At 40.7% G+C, this 26,889-nt stretch overlaps 1 protein-coding gene and 1 non-coding gene across 12 annotated transcripts in view; one reads left to right on the top strand and one right to left on the bottom strand.

The window, feature by feature from the left end:
* The window catches only part of RBMS3 (RNA binding motif single stranded interacting protein 3), an 804,674-nt gene that overhangs the window by 745,116 nt on the left and 32,669 nt on the right, over positions 1–26,889 (bottom strand). The gene's annotated exons all lie outside the window — the stretch shown is intronic.
* Positions 25,763–25,834, top strand: TRNAH-GUG (transfer RNA histidin (anticodon GUG)). The gene has a single exon. It is a non-coding gene; the product is annotated as a tRNA-His (tRNA).

The following is a 26,889-nucleotide window of genomic DNA, read 5'->3' as shown; positions in this document are numbered from 1 at the left end:
TGTTAAGAAAAACCAGACAGCCTGATCAACTGAAAAATTCAGGTTAGCCAAGCCCAGGCCTGAGAATGTCCATGAATATTTATGATCATTTTTCATACATTTAGGACAGAGCTCCCTTGAAAAAAAAAAAAAAAAAAGAAGAAGAAAACACAAAATCAGAGAGGAGGGAGGAGTTAGAGTAAGAGAGAAAGGGAAGGCGGGAGGGATAGAGAGGGAGGGATGGAGAGAGGGAAGGAGGGAGAGAAGGAGGGGTGGAGAGAGAAAGAGAAAAGCTGGGAGGCAGAGATGGGGGGAGGGAACTTCAGGGTTCTTCACTCTGATCCACCTCCGTTTAAACCCTCCCCCATGAAAATGTCTCCCTGCTGATCTCGAGCTGCTGGCTGCGTTGCTGCACTCTGGAATGCTCACACATCAGACGTGACAGGCTCTGTACGATGGGCAGTCCCAGAGTTACAAGTTTCTCCCACATACCAACTACATGAAGTAGCCCTGGAGTGCTTGGAAGAGCTCTGGCTCTGGGCCACCCTGTAACAGGAACTTGCTTGGCACAGAACTGCTTGAAACACATTTGCTGTGTGCGTATCTGGAGTCGTTGCTTTCCCGTCCAGCCCCTTGAAACTGACATGGGTGGGCCAGTTCCCTGAGGACGTCTACCACTGAACAAAAGACAGATGCCTGACCTAGAATCTGCCCCACGGGCTGTGTCCACGCTTTCTGTTAACTGATTCTCCGGCTGTCCACGGCCACATGCCTTATAAGCGTACATTCCACATTTTCCTCTGTGGGGAGCTGAGCCTTGAAATATTATATTAGTAAGCATTCTCATAGGGGATTAAATCAAAATCAAGAAAGAGGCAAGTATTGTTGGCTCTGTCACAAACCTGACAAAAGAGGAAGAATGAAAACACCAACAACACCCAAAGAGTAGCCTCGTTGCAGCCGTCAACCATTTAAAAAATGCCAAGCATAACTTAGAAGCCGACTCACTCTCCTGTACATTAACAGCGTGAAACGTGGACCTATAGTCAGGAAGATAATGCCTGCTATTAAAACATAACTGATGAATGTTACAAAAAGAGTATTTGTCATTAAACAATGCTTCCATTGTAAAACAATTTCTCCCTATGCATGAAAGACTCCAAACGATAGTACAGCATTCAATTTGATACTGGAGTTTTATCATATTATTTCATGCGAAGAAGACTTATATACTCAATCTGTCTGACAGCTTTGCATATAAAGAACAGTTTCTGCATGACAAATGTGGTGAGCTTATTAAGTTACCAACACACTGCCAAGCCATATTGTCTCAGTGACAGCAGACCCAAAATATTTTCAAATGATTTTTTTTAAAGGGCAGTGCAGGAAAGCCAGAACAGCCACATGTTCTGACTTTAATAAAAGTCACAATTGCAAGAACATTTACCTTATATCTAATTAGAACAAATCATCCATAAGCCTCATTGAGCCCATATTTAGTCTGCCACAGACTTTAATTTTTTGAGGTAGTTGGAAATATTAGTTTTTGATTTATCATTTGCTGTCTCACAGCTGCAAAAAAAAAAAAAAAAAAAAAAAAACTACTAAGCTGGATATAAAAGCAGACTGCTTTTTTGTTTCTTAAAAATATAGAGACATGAAAGTCTTTATAAACTTTCTCGTATGATGGTAAAAAAACAAACTATTAAACGATGCCAAAGATTACTTTAAGAATGCATGTTATCGAAATTGGGAATAGAAAATAATTCAAGCAGACTAGTCTCCTAATTTCCTCATATTCTTGAAGACACCTTTATGCTCAATCTTGATATGAACTAAAAATGCTAAGTTATATTTGTATGGCAAATAAGAATTGTGAAAAGCTTAGATAATTATGTACAAGAAAAACAAAAAGATACCTCAACAACTAGGACTCTACTATAAATATCACTAACTAGTTCCATTGATTAGCATTTGCTAGGTGTCAGGTACTAAGCTAAGAAATGTAGACACTTTTTGTTTTCGCTCTCATATCAACTCTCTAATTCACTGCCATTGTACGAATGAGGAAAAAGACAGACTTATACAAGTTGCCTAAGACCATGGAGCTGCATGCAAACCCGAATCTCTGATTCTTGAAGCACTGACCTGGTAACTACTCTTTTGCTGTATTTCCTCACACAAATGAAAACTAATAGGGTTGTCAGGGTTGATAGGGTTGTCAGACTTATCAAAAATTGCAGGCTAGTCATACTAGAATAACAAAGACAACTTTGCTTCTCTGTTCTTATTCAACTACAATTTGGTGGAGATCAGCTAGTCACATGCATCACTCTGTTGAATATTTTAAGTCTCATCCACACCAATTACAGGGGAAATTGCCAGCTAAGAACAGGGGCCATTGCTAATTTGCCTTAAGTGTAGCTTCACTATAAATTTAAGAGTTCAATTTTCTAACAGATAGAAAGGTGTTTTGTTCCGAATCCCCTCTATCCAATATGGTCTAGAGTTCAAGGATGATGGGTTCATGTAGTGGAATTTTGTATAAGCATGTTTTTAATGCAGACCTATGTCTTTGGGCCACCTCCCCAGCACTGAATGTTATGTGTCCTGACTTCCACTTGGGCAGAAAATCTTGAGAACAGCTTGGATGCCAGCAGCCACTCACTATCACACGTGAGAATAATGGACATCATCCCCATCATGCTATGATATCATGCTATGAGAGGGGCAGACAAGTGATTTGAAGACAGTCCGAATTGTAGTTTTGACCATTTTTTTAGACCATCTTTACCAAGACCATTTCCCTTAATTTCTCTCTGATGTAAAAGCAACATATGCAAATATTATAATACACATAGACTTCATATTCATAGCTTCCCCGTTGGTGGCTCAGGTGGTAAAGAACCCGCCTGCAATTCAGGAGACTTGGGTGTGATCCCTGGGTGGGGAAGATCCCCTGGAGAAGGGAATGGGCCACTCTAGTATTCTTGCCTAGAGAATTCCATGGACAGAAGAACCCTGCGGCCTACAGTTCATGGGGTTACAAAGAGTTGGACGTGACGGAGTGACTTTCACTATCATATTCATACACATATATAAATATAATTGGATATCACCCAAATAAAAAAATGCATAGTCATTGAATAAAAGGTTAGGTTTTCCTGTTACTAAATTTCTTCAATATTTATTTTTCATTACTGAATTTTTTCATATTTAAAATAGTAGCTGAGACGACAATAATAAGCATAATCATATGCTAGTCTACAGCAAGGGTATGAAGTCATCCTGGAACAATGTCATGATTTAATTATACTTTGAATTCTCATTTCAGTCTCAGCCTGCTAATGATTGCAGGATCATGCAACGTAAATACAACTTCCTTATTTATTTTTCAGTATTATCAATTATGTATTCAGAAAAAATAGCTTTTTGAGCTTACAAGAAGTAAGGTCCCAAGTTCATGTGCTCCTTGCTTTATTTATTCAACATCCATTTGAAAAACATTAATGGAGCTCCGACTGTGTGCAAGACATACACAGGAGGGCAGTTAACTGACTGGTTCCGGTAGGATTAGGGTCAGGGAGCTGAGAACAGAGCGGGGCTCTGCCACCACAGTAAGTGAGCTGTTCTCAGCTTCAGCAGCAGCTTCTGGGACGTTCACAGACAGACAAGCTGTCCTTGGTGGTCCCAGGCTAATTCAACACTGCCGTCAAGTCAGCGCTCATTCTTGGAAAGATATTCATTTCCAAGATAAAGCATGTTTCTCAGTTAATATTTCTAAACTATTTGAGAATGAGAAAGAGATGGAAGGAGGGAAAGAAAATAGACTGGGGGAAAAGTTCTATTTGTGGATAAAGGCCTCAGGAAAGAACAAAGGAGGTGAGAGAAGGGTCATGACTGCTTCTTACTGCTTTGTCCCCAGATACGTCACTCCTCCTACCTTGCCACTGACCCCTGATTATGGTGATGTTCTGACATCTATTTATTGGGGTTATAATTTTTTGTTTGAGTTTCAACTATCTGTGTTTCTTATTTTTTATTTTTTTTAATTATGAAAGTATGATAACACACGTTTACAAGAAACTTGGAAAATACAGAACATTACCCATAGTTCCACTATTTTTTAAGTAGATAAATTAACATTTTTAGTAGAGCTTCAATATCAAACTCTGAAAAATTAACAGAATGAATAGACAGAAAAACAGAAGGATATAGTAGACCTGAAAAGCGCTATGAACCAATTCAACATAATCAAGATTTATGAAATTTTCACAAAAGAGCAGGATACAAATTCTATTCAAGTTCCCACAGACTATAAACCAGGAGACACTGGAACAGAACCAGGGACAGAAAGCAAGGTGCAAACATCTCACGGTCTAGAGATATTGAAATCATACAGAGTCTGTTGTCTTATCACTGTGGAATTATATTAGAAATCAATTTCAAAAGATATTTGAAAATAACCCACAGATTTTCAAATGTAATGAGAGATTTACCAAAAGAGATCTTTCACGTAGCCTCAATAAAGTTAGAAGCCTGAAAAAACAGAGGGTGACTACAGAGAAGAAAACATTCAAATGAGAAATTAATATCAAAGATACTTTAAAAACATATTGGGGTTTTAAAATTTATTAGACTTAAAAGACGTAAGTCAGATAGTGTTTTAGAAGCTAAGTTGATGGAAACAAAAGTAGCAAATCAGTGACCCATTCTGGGGACTTTACCACCAACATGGACACATTTAAGTTCTTTGATGAGTACAAAACGGCAAACAACTGCCAGGCAGCTTTGGAGGAGAAGACGCCCCATGAGTTGCCTGTCGGGAGTTCCGAGAACCAGCTCCCCCCTAGAGCATTCACAGTCACACGAGAGCACAGACTGCCATGGCTGGAGGCAGGGCAGCCTGAGCTCTAATAGACAGACAAGCCGATTGCAGAAGGAGCACAAGGAACATGTCACCTGAGGAGAACTCCAGGAAGGGGGACCTCCTTTGGTTCTGAATACCATGCAAGCTTCAAATTAAAAAAAAAAAAAAAAGTGTAAAGCTATGTATTATGGACAAGCCTCTATCAATCTCAGAACAAAACCTGTGATTTCCAGGGACAGGATCAGGTGGGTTAATCACAAGAAAAGCAAGCATGGACATTAGACCAGTTACCACACTAAGTGGAAGAGCCCAACTTCACATTCTCAGTGCCTTGCAGTACGAGACCGCTGTCTTGAGTCTGGTTCCCCAGGAGCAAAGTCCACGAGGAGGACGGCGTGATTTATTGAAGAAGTGCTCCCGGGATAAACTGGCAAGGGAGCGGGGGAAACCTGCCAGGGGAAGGGAGAGAAACCAAGCAAGGCTACTTCTCTAGGGAAATGCTACCAGAAGTGGTCAGTTTGATCCACTGGAGACCCAAGGGCTTCAGATTGCTTGTTAGGGCTTGTCCCAACTAAAAGCAAGGAAGCGGGGCTTTCACACACTCCAGGGGGAAAATGAACTCCCAGGTACCTCAGCCCTCCAGCAGCCCAAAGGCAGCCTGCTAAACGAAGTCTTAAATTCTGGCCCACACAAGTGAAGCTTCCAGAGTCCGGGTGATGGGAGCTCAGAAATGGCAAAAAGGAATTCGAGGAGATGTGGGTTCAGTGCCAGCCCTGGGTAGCACAGGCAGATAAAAACGTAAGTGAGGAAGCACCTTATCCAGTTTCCACGTCTAATTCTTCCCTGGGATGATCACTGGGCCACACTCTCCTAGGGCATGTGCAGCCAATGTCCTTGTCCCAGCATGACCACAAACATGCCAGGATAGCCCCGAGATCTTTGTGTTCATCTAATGCTACAGTTAGAACACACAGTACTGGCAGTGAAGCTCACATCTGTGAAGCAATTTCATGCCAGTGGCATTAACAATTCAGTCACCACCCTGGGTGCCGGATTTCATAGCTTCATCTTCTAAGGACTGACAACATCCATCCTAGCAAGCTCAGAAGAAGGCTGTACAGCACAGCATCCGGTGCTGTGTGCCCCACAACTACATCCCTTCTAGAAGCATCCATGGGATGGGCAGAGAGGAAAGGGTTAGCGGGGGAAACTCCAGCATGGCTTCAATATTTACAGACCAGAAGGTATCATTACAGGATTAATAAGCAAGGCTAGTTCAGCAATAGGGAAGTTGGCCAAAGAGGCAGTGGAACTGTTATCACTGGAGATAATGAAGGCTGAGAATAGATACTCACCCAGAATGGATTTTACAGACAATAAAAATCTATCCCGCTCTTCAACAGAAGGAGATGAGCTGTGTGTTTCACTGGAGATCTCTTACAGCCCAAACGATTTCATAAATTAGATAAAGTCATTGAGTTTCAAATAGAACTTATTGAGTATGACTTATCCCAAAGCTTGTCCAGCACAGTGGTGGTGGGAGGCAGAGGCAATCGAGTGACACCCATCACTAGAATGATAAACGGGGCAGCACCTAGAAGCAAACGCCCATTCTGGAAATAGGACCAGGAGAATCCAGGAAGGCAGGTTTTTATATTGGAGAAATACGGACCAAAATACCGCATCGTGGCGAATTTGAGCTTCAGGTATTTGGAGCCTGAAGTAACAACTTTGAGTTTTGAGTCCATGCTTTGTTCAAACACTGTGTGATGTTTCTCAGGTAGACGTAGAGCTCTGAAGACCTAGTCTGTCCTGACAGAGCCTAGTCATGTCCTAGAGGGCAAGCTGAATTTCACAAAGATCAGAAGGGTTGCAGAGGACAGACTGTTCTGGAAGGCGGAGGAATGAAGAAGCTTTTAAAGCATTCTGGGAATGTGAGAAGGGGTTCACATTTCTAGATCTGATCATGGTCTCTTTAGGAACAAAACTTTAAAATTCCATTAGAGAGGGAAGGACCAGCTTCCCACTAAGACACTGGCTCTGAGCTCAGCACACTGAAGCACTCAACGTTCTTTGAATGAGTGAATTGAGACAAAGATAAATCTACCTATTCAACTCACTGTGGTGGCCTCAGGCCAAAAGAAGAGCAGAGACTAAAAGATTCTCTACATTTTACCCACTTTTGCTATGCTCTGCTGTGATTCAACTCAATAAATTATTTCTTTCAGTTTCATTCTAAATCTTTCTCTAAATCCTCTTGCTGGGAACTAATTCTGCAGCTTTCATTGTATATATGCGTTGGATCCATGCTAAGCATAGAATCCACAGTGATTTTCAAATTTTTGATTCTGATCTTAGAGCCACACAATAAATTACTGAAACCTCTCAGCCACCTGCCCTTCCAAATTTTAATTACACTATGAGCTCTGGAGAATTGTATATATATTTTAAAGCCCATATGCTTATACTGGTAATTGGTTCATGAAGACGTTGATGTGATGATGCCCTGAAACCAAAAGGGTTCTATTCAAAAACCTGGAGCAATTTTAATTTTGTAGTAGGGAGAAAAGACATAATATATTCTGGAATTAAAACCCCAGAAGACTCTGAATGGCTAAACAACAAGGTCCTACTGTGTAGCACAAGGAACTATATTCAATATCATGTGGTAAATCATAATGGAAAAGAAATATATATATATATATATATGTTGTGTGTGTGTGCGTGCGCATGTGTGTGTTGTGCTAAGTTGCTGCAGTTGTGTCCATTTCTTTACAACCCTATGGACGGTACCTTGCCAGGCTCCTCTGTCCATGAGATTCTCAGGGCAAGAATACTGGAGTGGGTTGCCATGCCTATCTCCCCAGGGATCAAACCCATGACTCGTATCTCCTGCATTGCAGGCGGCTTCCTTACCACCAGCACCCCCTGGGAAGCCCACATTATATGCCTATATAATATGTATACATGTATATAAATAAAACCTGGGTTTGATCCCTGGGTTGGGAAGATACCCTAGAATAGGAAACGGCAACCCACTCCAGTATTCTTGCTGGAAAAATCTCATGGATAGAGGAGTCTTGTGGGCTACAGTCCACGGTGTTGCAGAGTTGAACATGACTGAGCAACTATGCATGCAGGCACATACATAAATACTTGAATCACTTTGTTGTCCAACAGAAATTAACACAATATTGTAAATCAACTATACTGCTGCTAAGTCACTTCAGTCGTGTCCGACTCTGTGCGACCCCATAGACGGCAGCCCACCAGGCTCCCCCATCCCTGGGATTCTCCAGGCAAGAACACTGGAGTGGGTTGCCATGTCCTTCTCCAATGCATGAAAGGGAAAAGTGAAAGTGAAGTCGCTCAGTCGTGCCCAACTCTTAGTGACCCCATGGACTGCAGCCTTCCAGGCTCCTCCGTCCATGGGATTTTCCAGGCAAGAGTACTGGAGTGGGGTGCCATTGCCTTCTACTATACTTCAATAAAATAAAATTTAAAATATACTTATATTACCTATATACTGGCATTGAAAACAACATCAAGTTACTTTTCAGAGTAAAGAAATGATCTGAAATTCAGAAAATTGATAAAATCATCACTAAGCATACATATAATAAAGAAACCTCAAATGATAAACCCAAAATGAGTTATTTTTAGATCTGAACTCTTTCATTTTTCAAAAATATTGATTCAGTGCCTATTATGTGCAAAGGCCTAGACTAGGAACTGATGATATGATGAGCAGTTGAAGACTGTCCTCAGCTTCACAGGCTTCAGACTAGTGAGGAATCAAATAATCATGTAAATGAGTGTGAACTTGAAGCTGTGAACTTGCAGCTGTGACAAGTGCTAGGAAGGAAGCAGTGCTCTGAGCTCCACGCTGGAGAAGCTGCCCAAGCCAAAGAGGGCAGGGAAGGCTTGCAGATGCACCGGAGACTCGGCTGAAATGAGAAGGATAGAGATGCTAACAAGTGAGGGAGGGGGAGAGTACTTTCCAGTCAGTGGGCACACTGCTAGCACTAGCTGGGAGTCCACTTCCCTAGAGGTTGAGCGGAAGGAAGACAGATTCCAGAGTTCTTAACTCACCTAACTACTGCATGGAATCTGTGGAAAGCAACACATCAGTCCTAATTGAGTGGTGGGGGGTGAGAGACTTTCAAAAGAATAGTATAATACCAAATATCCATTTTTTGTCAAACTTATTATATTTTCATTTCCACTTATTCACATCCAGGGTAATCCCTGTAACTACTTCTAACAAACCATCAGGATCTTGCTTTTCTTGCAGACTTTTCAACAAAGGCATGCCGACTTTCATATACACCTGATTTTGATAAAAAGAAAATTGCTCATTTAAAAACCTTATGACAATAAGCCAAAGACGTCATAGTACAATGAAACTATTTGAATGTGCTCATGGTTTACCTGAAGAGGCACTGTGAAAACCACTGAAGTGCACTTGCAGGGTAAGGGACACGGGTGAGACATACTGATGCTATAATAGACCATATCCGAGTAGAGCCCACCAAGCCAGCACACTGCATATCGATGCCTTTCTCCCTTCTTTCTTTGTTCATCAGTAATCATTTATTGATTAAAAAAGTAGGAGAGCACCCAAAAGCCAAGATGCAGGGATGTAGGGAAGTTAACAAGATGGCCCCAGTCATGCTCTCTCACCCCAGCTCTTACCCCTCCCGCCCCATGTTCTGTAAGCAGCGACTGTGCATGATTGTGTAACGGCTGCGCTTGCTTACAGCACTGCGCATGCGTGCCACGAGGTACCGCATGGTTGTGGGCTACTTCGTGCCCTACGCCTACAGAAGCTTCACCTGGAAAAGCCCGGAAAGGCTGTGTGCGGTTATGCTGTGTTATGTTATGTCTGCTGCTACGGCTGCTGTGCCCACCAGGAGAGAATAAACGTGTCTGCAGTTCCTATGGCTCGTCGTGTTTTCTTCCAGCCTCTTACCTTGCACTTGCCTACCCTGGGTTCAGTGAACAGTGTGCAAAATGTAAATAAGGACACAACTAGTGTCAGGAGCAGGATCAGCCGATACGAGGCACTGATGTTACTTTCTCTCATCCTCTAAAAAACACTCTCAAGTGATGAATGATAGTTCTTTTGTGCTAATCCTGACTAACTGCAAAGGCAATAGTGAGTTACACACAAATATTTGCTTTTATTAATATTATGAGCTACAAAACAGGGAACCCAACCAGTCCTTCGGTGAGAAAAAGATACAATGACCAGAACAGTCTCTCGCAGTAAAACTCTCCAACCCTGAGTATCATGTAGTAATATACCTGTGCAATCAATAGGAGCCACACACTAACAAGGAATTCACATCCTAGGAAAGGGGCTACTTAACGTTTTTTTTTTCTTTTTCTTTTTTTTTAACAAAGGTAAAAGTCCCACTTAGACAGGCTAGGCTAACAAGCTATTATTTTTCCAGATTAGAGAAAATAACAATAATAACAATAATATTAAGTAACAGAAAAGGAAGGAAAAGGAAGAGGGAGAGAAGTAGGAGGAAGAAAACCTCTCATTTATTCTTCACTCAGAATTTTTAGATTTAGTTTTTGGTGAACACTCAGTTCTGTTTATGGTCTTGAAATAGTTGCGTTTTTACAATATTAACACAGGCCTTCAAAACTACAAGAGTAATCAGTTGACAAAAAGGCATAATTACCAAGAAGACTCAACACAGTTCATATGACTTCACTGCTTTCATCATCATCAAAATCATCACAAATATGAAGCAAAAGAGATGATCAAACAGAGATTATAGATGACATTCAAGACTAAATCTTGACCTTATTGCAAATAGCAAAGAATGGGAGTGTTTGGACTTTGAACCTTCAGGCCATGGTGGAAAGGCCCTTTCCTCACACCAAAGATCATTCAGAACATCAGTCTCCATCTTTTTTAAAACGATTAAAAAAAAAAAAACACTTTTTCCTTACAGAAAGGGAGTCCTGGAGAAAGGCTAAAGCATTGCTAAACATGCTGATATTTACTAAGCGTAAAACCACAGACCAGACGCTGGCCTGAGCAGAGCAGGTGTGGGCTGAACTAGGACCTGGGTCTCTGATGTCAAAACCTCACTGGTCAGTAGCAGGACAGCATGAACAAATATCTGGAATACACTCTAGTAAGCCCCTTTCCAGTAGGGGTAGGTATGCAGGGCCATGGAAATATAAATAGGAGAAAATTAAATTTGGATGGCTGGGATCAGAGCTACAGAGAGAAGATTTATTTGTGTGGAAACTTCACGTGGATTTCTGAAAGGCACAGACGCTGGAAAAGGTTCTTTTTGGTAAACAGAACATCATTCTCAAAGTCTGACCTTCAGGGGAGTGCAATCTGGGCAAAGAACAGGTATAGAGTGTTTGTGAAAAGAAATCAGTTGGGTAGAGGTGAGAATGGGGGTGAGTTGCACATCTTGCTAAGGAGTTGCGTCTGTATTTATTCTGTGAACAGTGAGGAGAGATGGGATGTGTGATGGTTAATTTCACAGGTCAAGTTGCATGGAGAAGGAGCGCCCAGAGAATAGGTAAAATGTCATGTCTGGGTGTGTCTGTTCAGGTGTTTCTGGAAGAGATTAGCATCTGATTCAGCAGGCTAAGAAGATCCATCCTCACCTATGTAGGTGTACATCATCCCATCCTTTAGGTCCAGAATTGACCAAAAGGTGGAAAAGGGGGAAGTCTCTCTCTCTCTCTCTACTTGACCTCCATGTCTCGCCCCTGGCTGGGAATTACATCATGGGCTCCCCTGAGTCTCTGTATTCAGATTCGGACTGAACCATCCTACAGGCCTGCCTGCATCTCTAGGACGTCTTGGCCTCCAAAACTGCTTGGGCTAATTCCTATAATAGATAAATCCTTCTTATGAATTTTGCTCCAAATACTATTGGTTCTATTTCTTTAGAGAGCCCTCATACAGGATGAATTCACTCAGGAGAAACATGATTCAAACTGACTTGTTGGAAGACGAATGTGGGGGCAGTGAGAACGTTAGACCTCACCAGGAAAACCGGAAATTCAGAGTGACTTTCAGAAGAAGGCTATAATCCCGGTGGTAGATCATGAGGGCTTAACCTACAGCTACGTGCAAAGTTCGTAAAGCTTGGATCGAACGTAATTCCCGAGAGGAAGTGTCCCTCCTCGCCGTCCTACCCAGGTGACCCAGCAGAAGTGATGAAATAAGACTCCAAGGGTGTCAAGAGCACAGGAGAGAAATGAAATCGTACTTTAGGGGCGTCACAGCACAGGCAATCTGGTAGCAGCTTTTGGACGCTTTAACTAAGATTAACATTCTATTCAAATATATGAAGTTGCCAATATTTAAAGTTTTTTTATTGATCTATAGAAATTGCAACTTTACACGATTCAAGCCATAAGCAACCAGGAGGCCAGCAGCACACCCATGAGTTTAGATATGTGTCCTAGATATGGTAATTTGTTATTATTATTATTCTTTTAGCATTAGTGGCTCATTAGTAAGATTCATTCAACTGAATCTTACCTCGGTTTTGAAGCTTACATTATTAGATTTTATTTTGGGAATTAGTTATTAACTAACATGTTCCAAAGATTTTAATAAATACAAAAATGTATAATAATGAAATCTCCCCTCACTACTCCCCAGCTGACCCATCCTTGCCACTTATGCATAGCTTCCTGTGTTTCCTGCAGAGATATTTTTTCTGTGTTTACTAGTTACAATAAAAAAGCAAAAGTAGAATCTGATTCCCCACCACCACGTTTTTTCACAAAAGGAAATATAAAATCTGAAGTGTTCTGCACTTTTTTTTTCACTTAACAAAATGGCTTGCAGATATTTCCAGCGCACTTTCCGATTCCTTCTTAGAGTTGCATAAAGTTTCATTAGCCAGACATTTATTGTTTACTCCACATGTCCTCTGGTGATGGGCCTTCGAGTTGTTTGCCGTCTTTTCTGATTACAAATCATGCTGTCGTTCCTAATCACTAGTATGCAACCTTTCACCTGTGTGCAAGTAGATCGGTGGGGTAAATTCCCATAAGTTGGGATCTCACTTTCATAATTAATAAGAAATGAAAGTAAAAGAAAGAGCAGAACAGAGAGAAAAAAGGAAATGAAAGACATAAGGAGAGGAAGGAAAGAAGGCAGGCAGGCAGACGAGGAAAGACAAGAGGAAAGGAACGAGAAAGTAGAAAAAAGAGAGAATACAAGAAGGAAGAGGGGAAAGCTGTTTACATTTAGCAAGATCTTAGAAGGAGAGTGATTCAGCTGCAGTGCCGGTGAGGGGCTTCGTGGGAACCTGAGGGAGTCCTACAATGCCGGGAGAACAGAGCAAGGAAGCCACTCTTCCTGTCCAAATAACCCACCCACTAGGCAACACAGGGGAACTACGCTCCAAGGCTAAAAATACAGCCGCCATTCCAGGTTATCCAGCAGTAAGAGTGAGCCTTCCAGACCAAATGAAACGTTTCAAAAAAGAACCAACTGCATGTGAAAACCTGGCTCTAAAGGTCAAAGTGAAACGTATGAGTCAAAACTCTGCACAAGCTATAAATAGTTGGGAGCCTTTATGGGTTAATAATCTGCCTGCCAAAGCAGGGGACAGGAGTTCAATCCCTGGTCTAGGAAGATCCAACATGCCACGGAGCAACTAACCCCGTGCACCACAGCTATTGAGCCTGCGTGCCACAGAGCCTGTGCTCTGCAAAATGAGACGCCACTGCAAGGAGAAGCCCACCCTCCACTGCACCTGGAGAAAGCCCGCATGCAGGAACGAAGACCCAGCACCGTCAACAATAAAATAAATTAATTAATTAAATAATTTTTAAATAAAATGGTGCTCACAAGCATCCATTCTTTGGATACACGTATAACCGAATCATTTTGCTCTACACCTGAAGCTAACACAATATTTTTAATGAATTATACTCCGATATAAAATAAAAAATAACAATAATAATAATAATAAAGTATGGCCTATGGAACCAGAAGTTTAAGTTCTAATCTCACTAGTTCCACTGTTTCACTGGTTCCAAAACCAATGTTCATCTCCTACTAGTAACTCACTTCAAGCCATTTAGGTTTTGAAAAGTTATTCACTGTATAAAAAATTCACTAGAATGGTGCTGAAAAGGAGGAGAGGCTGAAGAGGAAGAAAGAACCCAGACCAGAACAAAACGCTGTTTGCTCAGCATCAGTGAGTAATGCTTCCAACTAGGCCTCCCAGAGGCAATGAGAGGGTGGAGGCAGCATTCATGACACGCTTTATAGAAGTGAGTGCATTTAAGTTCAGCACACAGTAAAATCTACGTCATCCTCATGCCACTGAGTTTGTCTTCTTAATGAAGACCAGAGTTAAAAATAAAAACAAAAATAAAAAAAAAAATCTCTAGATATTGTTAAAGATACTGATTTTTTTTTTTTCTAACAGTAAAATTATTTCCACACAGACCGGGCAAATCCCTAGAAAAACAAGTCCCATCTTAGAACCCTGTTGGAACAAGGGTAACCTCTGACCGACTGTGCTATTTTGTTGGCTTCATTCACATTTTTCCAAAATGCCTCCAACAGCATAATGCCTTCAAAAGTTTATTTCATGCCTGAAATTGCTGCTCTGCTTAAAGCCATGGGGGAAATGACAAGGAAGGGTGTGAATGATGTTAAGAGACACTAAAAAGTGACTTAAAAAATTTCATCTCAAAGTCACTCGGCTAAGAAGAGGCGCACATTTCAGCAGAGAAAGGAAGAAGGGATCCAATAAATAACAAACATGTTATGAGAGGCCTCCAACGTTCATTTCCTTCTGTCCTTGATTTGACTTCAGCACTGGAGTTAAACACACATTTCAGGTCATGTAAAGATCAGTACTACGTAGAAAAACAGAAGATTCAAATCTCAGCGTTTTCCAACTTTCAGTTACCCCAGCCCCTAGTTTGTCGAAAGATCAACACTGCTCTGTCCAAAAATTCAAAAGATCAAGGCACTAACATGAGCTACTGTAGTTTTGACTTCTTCACAATGGTAATTACAGATAATTCTGCAATTATTGTAAATTCCATTGTGTCACACATACATATTACAAAGAATCAACTTTACGTCAAAAAATAAACTGAAGTATATTTATTTATAAAAATAATTTCTATATCTATATCAATTGTACATCTGCTATTTGATCATCATTTTGACCCATATATAGGTGAATATGGGATTCTCAGGTGGTGCTAGTGGTAAAGAATCTGCCTGCCAATGCAAGAGACATAAGAGACTCAGGTTTGAGCCCTGGGTTGGGAAGATCCCTTGGAGTAGGAAATGGCAACCTACTCCACTATTTTTGCCTGGAAAATTCTATGGACAGAGGAGCCTGGCGGGTTAGTCCATGGGGCTGCAAAGAGTTGGACATGACTGAGCGCACACAAGTAGGTGAATATGAATACACACACACACACACGTGGATTCACCTATGTGTGTGTGTGTGTGTGTATAAAATATTTGCACATTGAAAATCAGATATTTCATAAGTGACATCCAGTCTGAGTGTCAGTCCTTCTTGACCTACCAGTACCAACTCCTGTGTGGTTCTGAAAAATTAGAATTGGATGGTTTCCATAGCAATGCCAAGTCCACTTCTTGGCACAGTGTATGCTCTTAAATAACACCTATTAGAAGAATGAATGACTTTTAGCAAGAAACATCAAAAACATAATCTTTGAACAATGGGCTGCTCCAGAGTTCCAAGTAGCCCCAACAATTCTACACACTCTTCATTCAGGGCCAGAGGAGTGCTACTCTACTTAACTTAAGTCGCTAAAAAGCTTATGGCAATCATTTATAAACCCTCTGCCTGGCTTGAGATGTAAGTCCTTTCTAATGTCCATGAAAATTAACTCCAAGGAACTATCTATAAATCCTTTGCGTAGAGTGGGACTTCCTTACGTGACATATTTCCTGAAATACAAAGACCAGTGGCTAGAGGATGGCCATTTTTGCCCACATATGAAAACTTATTAACAAGGGAACTGCCTTGATTTGGACAAGGTGGTTTAAGAGAATTGTAATCAAGACATTGAAAGACTCAGACTTTCTACTCATAAAATGTACCTCTTAAATTCACTAGATCTATCTGAATGTTAAAGAACGAACTTTCATTATTGCTGTTGTCTTTTATTTTTATGTTTTAAAGAATGAACTTTCTGATTATGTCTATGGCATGTGGAGGCTTAACTTACATTAATTAAATTTTCAAAATATTATTGCATTGTAAAGTACCCAACGTGATTATAGTTTAATTAGAATTCATATATTTATATGTAAATAAAGACAACTCCTGGGTAAATTAAAAGCAAAGAAACAGGAAACATTTTCCCAGGATTAGAAAATCTAACTTCTCATTTCCCTGGTGCCTTATATGATGTCTGGCTCTTGGTGAGGATACAGTAAATATTGCTTGACTCGAAGAAAGGAGGCAAGAAAGAAGGGAAGGAAGGAAAGAAAAGAGGAAACGGAAGAAGAACTCTTCACAAATGGAATGTCCTGTGGAAAATGCTATAAAACACCAGTGATGGTACCTGGCAAAATCACTGTAAACTTGGTTTCTCACTGCAAACTCCATGGTTTATCGTGTGTTCCTGGATAATCTTATAATTGAAACCGCTATTGGGATCCATGATGCTGCTGCTGCTAAGTCACTTCAGTCGTGTCCGATTCTGTGTGACGCCATAGACGGCAGCCACCAGGCTCCCCCGTCCCTGGGATTCTCCAGGCAAGAACACTGGAGTGGGTTGCCATTTCCTTCTCCAATGCATGAAAGCCTATACTAGATCAATCATAAACTTTGATTCATGACACATTTTAATCAAAGGGCCCAGAATGGCTAGCATATTATTTATTGACCTATCTAGAACTCAACAGAAGAATATGAAACGGTGATTAAAAGAATCCCACAGTGCACTCTCTCCCAACATGGTAAGAATCTATCAATGTATAAACTATAATGGAAAAGAATATATATGTGTATATATGTATATAGATAGATAGATATGTAACTGAATCACTGTGATGTACAGCAGAAATTAACACAATATTGGGATCCATAGTAATATCTAATTATTAAAAATCAATAAATAAAGTAATGCTTTAAACACGCTTTTTAACCTTAAACCATGCAAGATCATAACAAGTTACTGAGTAGGACAGAACAGTTGAAAGGATAGGACAAAGGCGCAGGGTTCGAGCTATAGTAGTTGTTGCCATAAACTGAACACTTCAAGCCCATGTGTGTGTGTGTGGTTTTGACCTTGATAGATGTATAAATTGCTTTCATTTCTAGCCATGTAACTGATTATTTGTATCCATGAAGGAGCTTATTTACATGGCAGGAAGCATATGGAATCAGTATTGCTGCTGAGATACAATTTGCTTTCATCTTCCATAATATTAATATATCAAGACGGCTCTACTGGTTCCAAGATGGATCTACTGGTTCATAGTCAACTGCAAGAAGAAACAATGCAGGTTGATATATTTCCAATTTGGATCCTCATTTGTAAGGAATCAAAAGCTACATGTGCATTTACAAGTTAAAAAGCTCACAACCTAAAACATGTCCCTTAACTTGTCGTTTAGTAACAACTTGTGAAAATTGTAGAATTTAGTCTTAAGAAACCTATTATAATATGAAATCTATTTTGGTCAAGCTATTACTATATTTTCATATTTTCTATACACTTAAAAATTTTTCAACTTTGAGGTAACTGAACAGGGTACATCATTAGTTAAACGGGAAATAGTAAAAAAATTGTTGTTTAGTAACAACTTGTGAAAATTGTAGAATTTAGTCTTAAGAAACCTATTATAATATGAAATCTATTTTGGTCAAGCTATTACTATATTTTCATATTTTCTATACACTTAAAAATTTTTCAACTTTGAGGTAACTGAACAGGGTACATCATTAGTTAAACGGGAAATAGTAAAAAAATTGTCTTGTTACTTCATTATATTTTGCCCCAGACAGTAATGTCAAAATGATTATTTTTAATTCATAAGGAAATTCTTAGGATCATTTATTCAAGGAATGGGTTATGGTATTAAAAAGTTTGGGAAACTTTTATCTTGTGCAATAAAATGTTTAAGGCAAGTGACTGTTTGGTGGCTATTCAGGATGTAAATGAGAGAAAAACTCAAGGGAATTCTCTCTTCATATTCCTGTCCTATGACATGAATGGGACATCGAGGGGTCATTGGCACCTGCACTGGCTAAATATTTTATATCTTAACTCAATGTGTTCTTCAACACATACTGGTAGTTCAGGACAGAGGGAAAAGCTCAAAGGTTTGCCCAGGGTCTTGGAAATAAAGAACACCAGAGCCTTCGTGTTTATATTGTAGCCTCTCTGCTTCAAGTCTATTCTTTTCACTGTGTCACATTATATTTACCTCACCTTTCTATGAAAGGCTATTTTTATCTGGCATTTCAGAATCTCTTTAAAGCCTCCCACTAAAAAGAAAAAAAAAATCTGTTCAGTTATTTATTCAAAGTCTTAATTCATAACTGAAAATAACATCCTTTCTCCAGTTCATTTCAGATAACTCCAAATTGTCCAAGCAGCAACGCCATGAGTGATAAGAAGTAGCTAATAAAACAGAAAAATTCACCTGTTATCAAAAGTTTCTTTTAAAAATATTTCCTCATAAGTGAATCAAAATCTCTCTGATTTATTATTTCCAGGGATTAGGCATCTTCAAATGATGCATGCATGTCTGTAAATTTTTCTCTGTGATGGTGTAAATGTCTCCATTTATATGCCATAGAATATTTTTTTAAGAAGGAAGATGATCCAGTTTATTAAGCAATGAATGGCTCCTTTCACCTTTGGAGAGAACATTTTTCATGACATAACTTGAGAACATTTTTTAAGGAGTTCCATATTTAAGAGCTAAAACCAGGGATTCTGAACCTTTCAGAGAACTCTGACTTTACTAAGTTCCTATTATTCTGTGGGCTTCCCTGGTGGCTCAGATGTAAAGAACCCACCTGCCCTTGAAGGAGATGTGGGTTTGATCTCTGGGTTGGGAAGATGCCCTGGAGAGGGAAATGGCAACCCACTCCAGTACTCTAGCCTGGGAGATCCCACAGACGGAGGAGCCCAGTGGGCTACAGTCCATTGGGTGCAAAAGAGTCAGACATGACTTAGCAACTAAACAACAACATTATTCTGTGGAACTCCCCATCCCTTCCTACTCACAATCAACTGAAGCCCAATCTTGGCATGAGATTATCTCCTTGTTACCTAGCATCTTGTACAAAGACGACGTAGACAAACAATCAGATGTCTCATCTGAGAAAACAAAATCCATGCACTTAATGAGGCAAGTCAGTTTCTTTCACACAGAAGGGACGGATGTCCAGAGAGCTTCACTGACGTGAAGCCAATTTCAGAGATCTGTTACAGGCAGTGCCAGATTTAAAACCTGAGTTTTCAGAATCTCAAAACTGATTTTTCTGACCATGTGCCTGCTACAGTATTTGTTTCAGAGGACAGGGTTTGGTGGGGACTGAGTCATTACCTCCTACATGTCCCTGATGGCATCTCTGCCCCTTTTCATATACAGTCAAATGAGTACCAATCAAGGGAAATTCAGGCAGGCAGGGTGGCCCCCCCAGAGCTCAGCTTGAGAGGAAGAGCTCTCTCTCAGCAGTTGGCTGTGAATTCTATTTAGAGAGAGATCTGCCTGTACTTTGAAAGTCAGACCCCAGACCCCGAGGAAATGCCCTGAATGAGGTGAGGGAAGAGCTTTGTGGCTCTGGGGTCCCCATGATGCTCTGGAAGGGGCAGGGTGGACCCTTTCCTTAACCTGCACGCTCTGTTCCCAGTGAAGGGAGCATCCCCTAGCTGAACATCCCAGCCTTTGGGGGTCTGGCCTCCGGCACTGCCCTCAGCTTCCACAGCTATCCTGACCTTCAGCTCCCACAGCTCAAGCCCAGCGAAAGTGTTTGCCGTTCCTCAGACACCTAGAACACTTTCCTGTCTCTTCACTTTTTACAGGTTTCAGGGACATCTCATGGTTTCTTTAACTAGAAATTCCAGCTGTGCTTCAAAATTCAATCTAAATGTAGGTTTCTCCAGGATATTCTCCTTGACTCCTGATTGTGATGTCTTTATGCTCTTGTAGTATTCTGTTCCTACTTCTATTATAGCACTGAGAAAACTCTAATGCAGTCAATAACTTGCATATTTATTACTCACTGTATGCCTCTGGAGGCTTGGGATCATGCCTCATTCCACTTTGCATCCCTGGCATGCAGCACCACACATGCCTATAGTTGGCACTTGACAAATGATGAATGTGTGAGTGAAGTAGCGAAATGTCCAAAGGAAGAGGCTGATTTACGATTGCTTATATTTGTTGTGACTTTGGGCAAGTCACAAACTCTATATGATCGTCTGTAGGTAATTATTGAGAAATAATTGTGAATCCATGCCAAGGGATGACATATTTCATGGGAAGGGGTCCTTATATTTGAGGAGCTGAAAGAATGAGGAGCTTGCATTTTGAGGGCTTTTAAAAAGTGTGATGTCGGCCAGCCAGCTGACACGCAGGGCCATCCATCTTTCTTGCACAGCACATCTCCCTCTTCTGATGGTGCTGTTTCTGGTACCCATGCTAGGACCTTCTGCATCTTTATGCATCTTCATTTCAACTTGCAATTGAGGCCCAAGGAACCTCAGTTCCTATAGTCCTAATTCACAAGACTCCTGACTATCTATTTTACAAACCTAAAGAAAAACGTAGCCAAATTAAGCCAAGAGGGATGAGTATGGTACAAAATACAAGCTTTGCTTGCAATCTCATAAAGACACCAAACTTTTATCAATGTCTCAAATGCCTGTTTTTTCTAGTTGGATTGACATGGACAAACAGGAAATTAATGCTGAAGAGTCTCAGGACAAAGGAAAAGTGTTTAACAGGATCCCAAACAGGGTAATTTGATCCTTCCCATTATTATCTTGTAGGTACCTACAAATCAGAACAGGAAAAGGAATTCTTGAAAAAAATTAACTAAGATGAAATAGATACTGCATTCATTCATCACTGAAATTCAACTACAAAGAAGTTAAAGTCACCCCGTAAACTCCAGATAAAAGGCTCATAACTCATTTCCACTGGAGGGTAATAAGACTAGCTGTTCCTCCCATGAGTGGAGGGAACAAGTGTGGTCTTGTAGGAAGAAAACTCAAGGTGAATAAAACATAGTTCCACTGTTTCTGGGAGATGAGCTCTGTAGTTTAAGTGATATGACATCTCTGTGTTCGTGAGCTTTTAGTCATTAGGGAGAAGTATTCCTTCTCCAATCTTTAGTACATAAACACAAAGTCCTTTCACATTACCTAATTTCTTAAATACCTTAATTATTTATGTCTAGCTTCCTTTATTTTCAGGTTATTTCTCTGTGTGTCTATATTATACATATTTGTTGATTCTTGTCTTTTCCATCCAATTAACTTTGGTTTATATGTGTTGTCTCTGTGGCTTCTGAACAGTTGCAAATTCATTCCTCAGCTTATTGGGATTCCCAGGTGGTGCTAGTGGTAAAGAATCCACCTGCCAATGCAAAAGATGCAAGAGACATGAGTTCCAGCCCTGGAGAAGGGCATGGCAACCCACTCCAGCATTCGTGCCTGGAGAATCCCATGAACAGAGGGGCCTGGTGGGCTACAGGCCAAGGGGTCGCAAAGAGTCAGACACGACTGAAGTGACTTAGCACACACACACAGCTTATTACACCAGAATACAACAGTTGAGATTTTCCACTAAACATCATCTATAGCTTTTAGATTCAGACAAAGCCTAAAGCCAGAGACAGAATGAACAAAACTCAACATGCTACTGTAGTTCTCCTAACAGATACCCCATTTTACCCTTTGAAATACAAAGGTAAAAATTCATCATGTTGCATTTGCTTTCTGAATATATCATTGTTTAGATGTATTACAACTTAGTTCAGATAAGCCAAAAACATATTAGTAACCAACCCACATCTTTCTAAATAAGAATCAATGTTACCATGCTCAACCTGAATAGGCTATCTTTAGACCTATTATATTTTGATTTAGGGCTTATAGCAAATGTTTTATGTAATCTTTTCTAAGTTCCTTTAATAAAAAAATTACTATGAAAAAAGAGCAAATCTCAAAGAATACACTAAATCTGGTGCATGAGCAAAGGAGCAATAAAAGCATAAAAATCATTCACCAAATTAGAGTCTTAGACAAACTTTATTTTGGTGTGTCAATATACCAATTTTCATGGTTCATGTTAGAATCATTAACATTTCTACAGATGAGTAATTATGGTATTAGCATTTTTCACTCATTCAATCAGCATGTCTTGAGTGCATAGGGATTAAAGTTCAATTCACACAGCCATTTACACAAACATATCCCAGAATCGCACAGTTCAGAATAAAAGATAATACTGTATTGTATACTTGGAATTTGCTAAGAAATATCTTAAATGTTCTTACCATACACACACAGAAATAGAACTGTGTGAAATGATAGATAAATTAATTGGCTTGATTGTGGTAATCAGTTCATTTTACATATGTTTTATATATATATATATATCACATTTTTATATATCACGTTTTCATTCCAATCCCAAAGAAAGGCAATGCCAAAGAATGCTCAAACTACTGCACAATTGCACTCATCTCACACGCTAGTAAAGTAATGCTCAAAATTCTCCAAGCCAGGCTTCAGCAATATGTGAACCATGAACTTCCTGATGTTCAAGCTGGTTTTAGAACAGGCAGAGGAACCAGAGATCAAATTGCCAACATCCGCTGGATCATGGAAAAAGCAAGAGAGTTCCAGAAAAACATCTATTTCTGCTTTACTGACTATGCCAAAGCCTTTGACTGGGTGGATCACAATAAACTGTGGGAAATTCTGAAAGAGATGGGAATACCAGACCACCTGATCTGCCTCTTGAGAAATCTGTATGCAGGTCAGGAAGCAACAGTTAGAACTGGACATGGAACAACAGACTGGTTCCAAATAGGAAAAGGAGTACGTCAAGGCTGTATATTGTCACCCTGTTTATTTAACTTATATGCAGAGTACATCATGAGAAACGCTGGACTGGAAGAAACACAAGCTGGAATCAAGATTGCTGGGAGAAATATCAATAACCTCAGATATGCAGATGACACCACCCTTATGGCAGAAAGTGAAGAGGAACTCAAAAGCTTTTGATGAAAGTGAAAGAGGGGAGTGAAACTAAGATCATGGCATCCAGTCCCATCACTTCACGGGAAATAGATGGGGAAACAGTGGAAACAGTGTCATACTTTATTTTTCTGGGCTTCAAAATCACTACAGATGGTGACTGCAGCCATGAAATTACAAGACGCTTACTCCTTGGAAGGAAAGTTATGACCAACCTAGACAGCATATTCAAAAGCAGAGACATTACTTTGCCAACAAAGGTCCATCTAGTCAAGGCTATGGTTTTTCCAGTGGTCATGTATGGATGTGAGAGTTGGACTGTGAAGAAGGCTGAGCACCGAAGAATTGATGCTTTTGAACTGTGGTGTTGGAGAAGACTCTTGAGAGTCCCTTGGACTGCAAGGAGGTCCAACCAGTCCATTCTGAAGGAGATCAGCCCTGGGTGTTCTTTGGAAGGAATGATGCTAAAGCTGAAACTCCAGTACTTTGGCCACCTCATTCGAAGAGTTGACTCATTGGAAAAGACTCTGACGCTGGGAGGGATTGGGGGCAAGAGGAGAAGGGGACGACAGAGGATGAGATGGCTGGATGGCATCACTGACTCAATGGACATGAATCTTAGTGAACTCCGGGAGTCGGTGATGGACAGGGAAGCCTGGCGTGCTGTGATTCATGGGGTCGCGGAGAGTCGAACACGACTGAGTGACTGATCTGATCTGATCTGATACATACAACTTTGTATGCTGCTGCTGCTGCTAAGTCACTTCAGTCTTGTCCGACTCTGTGCGACCCCATAGACGGCAGCCCACCAGGCTCCACCGTCCCTGGGATTCTCCAGGCAAGAACACTGGAGTGGGTTGCCATTTCCTTCTCCAATGCAGGAAAGTGAAAAGTGAAAGTGACGTCGCTCAGTCGTGTCCAACTCCTCGAGACCCCATGGACTGCAGCCCACCAGGCTCCTCCGACCATGGGATTCTCCACGCAAGAGTACTGGAGTGGGGTGCCATATATACCTCAATAAAACTGGGGAAAGACACTGATTGATTTTATGGGTAGTAGAATTGAAGTAAGGAGCATTTTTATGTTCTATTATATATATTCTTGTTTGACTACTTTTAACTACGTTTAACTAGAATATTATTCCTTAGCAAGGTAGATAGATAACAGATATGTAGATGATGGATGGATGGATAGATAGAATATAAATGCCTCCTCCCTACTTATAGGATAATTAGACAAAGGCTTATGAAGATTTTAAGGTTATATTAAATATTGCCACATTGCTTTATTATGGTGCCAATAAAGTCTAATTTGTGTGTTTTCTTTTTCAAATCAAACTTCAAGTTAGATTTTAGCAAGTGGTGTAACCAGGCCAGAGATGGCCTTAGACCTAGGCCCAAAAGTTTCAGACCATAAACATTCAAGCTCTGTATTTCTGACTAAAGGCATTTAGAATTTTTCCAGTCTGGGATTCCCCAAAGTCAAGTGCAGATAGAGGATTCAAGGCTGTGTTGGTATATTTATTGCTGATCTTCTATGACAGCTACAGAAATCACTTTACCAAGTAAAACCTATGTCTTTTGTGGCACTTTAGGAAAGAAAGACTCTAATTCAGAAACAGGGAACATAAGACAACATTTGTGGTTGATGCCTGGAGTTAGGTTTAAAATAACCCCTCCAGTTCATAAAACTCATTCTGAGATATAACTTGAACCCTGAGTTCAAAGTGGAGGCCCCTCCCTGCGCCAGCTCAGGGCTTGTGGGCATCTGGTTCCCTCCACCCTCACGCACCTGGGGAGAAGCAGAACGCAGGGCTGAAACACAGTGTATCTGTAATGAGGCCAAGGTCAGGGCTGTGGCCTCCCAACCCTTAGGCAGCAACTGTATCCCTAGATACCTTTCACAAACCTCAGGCTGTACCCCAGTGGTGGCAAATGTGGGCTCAGAAGCCGCACCGACTCAGCAGGCCTCCTGCTCTGTGGCTCTGTAAACTTGGAAAAGCTGCTTAAACCCTCTGAACCTTAGTCTCCCCAACTGTAAGCTAAGGATACCAATAAGATAGTAAACCCCTGTTATATCCTTTGAAATGGGGTCCAAATATGCAATCCAATAACATATGAGCAGGCATCCTTATGAGAGTCATGGGAGGACCAGTTAGCTGGCTGGCTGAGAGCTCCAAAGATCCCGAAGCCAACCCCCTATCACACTAGGTCCAAATTCGTAGGGTACCATGTCACAGCAATGTTTTTGCTCCAAGGACCAAGTTACATTACTGACGGGAGATGTATCAGTACATGTTTAGAGAGTGAAGCAATTAATATTGCTAATGCGCGAAGTCATTAGAGCTTAAAATTGATCAAGGATTCATTATATGACTTATGATTGGTGCTATTATTCACATTTTGGTCTGTTAGGTTTTTCTTCCAACCTTATGTACATTATAAACACAAATTTATTACTGTAAAATTTTCAAAAGTGATGAATTGAAAAGTTTTGAGTAAAGAAGAAATTTTTGATGAATTTTATGTAGATTCTTTCTCTGTCTCAGCAACACATATACTAGTGTCTCCAACAGCTCTTCAGAATTAGTTCTGATTCAGATAATGTGAATATTAGACCAACAAAAAGACAAAAAAACCTAGTGATTGATTCTAGTATGGAAAGTGAGGGGCTTCCCTGGTGGCTCAGAGGGTAAAGCATCTGCCTGTGATGCGGAAGACCCAGGTTCGATCCCTGGGTCGGGAAGGTCCCCTGGAGAAGGAAATGGCAACCCACTCCAGTATTCTTGTCTGGAGAATCCCATGGACAGGGGAGCCTGGTGGGCTACAGTCCATGGGGTCTCAAAGAGTTGGACACGACTGAGCGACTACACACACATGGAAAGTGAGAATGAAAGTCATGGCTCTGGAGAAGATTTTACAGGTGTTTCAGGTGTAACTATTGAATGTAATAACCCACAAAGTGTTAGTGAAATAACAAAATTAATTTTTGCCTGGCCAAAATAAAAACTGCCAACCACTAGCGTTAGTCTCTGCAAAAATGCCCTGGACAATAATGAGTTAATACGGTTAAGTGGTAATGCAGGAGATCTGGATTCAATCCCTGGGTTGGGAAGATCCTCTGGAGAAGGGAATGGCAACCCACTCCAGTATTCTTGCCTGAGAAATCCCATGGGCAGAGGAGCCTGGTGGGCTGCAGTCCATGGAGTCACAAAAGAGCTGACATGACTTAGCGACTAAACAACCACAATGTCAAATGCCTAGAGCAGGGCCTGTTACTGAGTCAGTGGTATAGACGCTTGTTATTATCACTGTGGAAGTTTCCTCCATGATCATGACCCTCACATAGCCGCTGCTACACCACCCCCCAGTAGACAAAGGAAGAGCATTTGCCAATGACCAGTAGAAGAAACAGAAAGGAGATTTCCAGTCTTTGTGCAAGGGTCTCCCCGCTAGGCTTTACTGACTGTTCTCCACTAGTCCTGAATTTTCCTTTTGCCAAAAACTATAAACCAATAAACTCTGGGGTGGGGAGGAGGAGGACCAAGACTGGGGGTTGGCATTTAAAAAAGAGTCTCTATTAAAGAGATTGGATGGATATTAAGCACACTGTCCATCCATAAACCCATCACTTGCTTGTTACCCACTGCTCACTCTGAAGACAGAAGCTATCCTTCTAATGGGCATCATGCCTTTCTGTTCATGACAAAATACCGTCTTCCTGATGTCTACATGCCATCAGCTACAGATATTCCCGTGAGAGAGTTATAGGATCCCTGCAGGGAAAAGTACTGCTTTGTG

The sequence above is a fragment of the Bos mutus genome, chromosome 22 (genome assembly GCF_027580195.1).
Source record: "Bos mutus isolate GX-2022 chromosome 22, NWIPB_WYAK_1.1, whole genome shotgun sequence".
NCBI classification, from domain to species: Eukaryota; Metazoa; Chordata; class Mammalia; order Artiodactyla; family Bovidae; genus Bos; species Bos mutus.
This window is presented reverse-complemented; position numbering and strand designations above follow the sequence as displayed.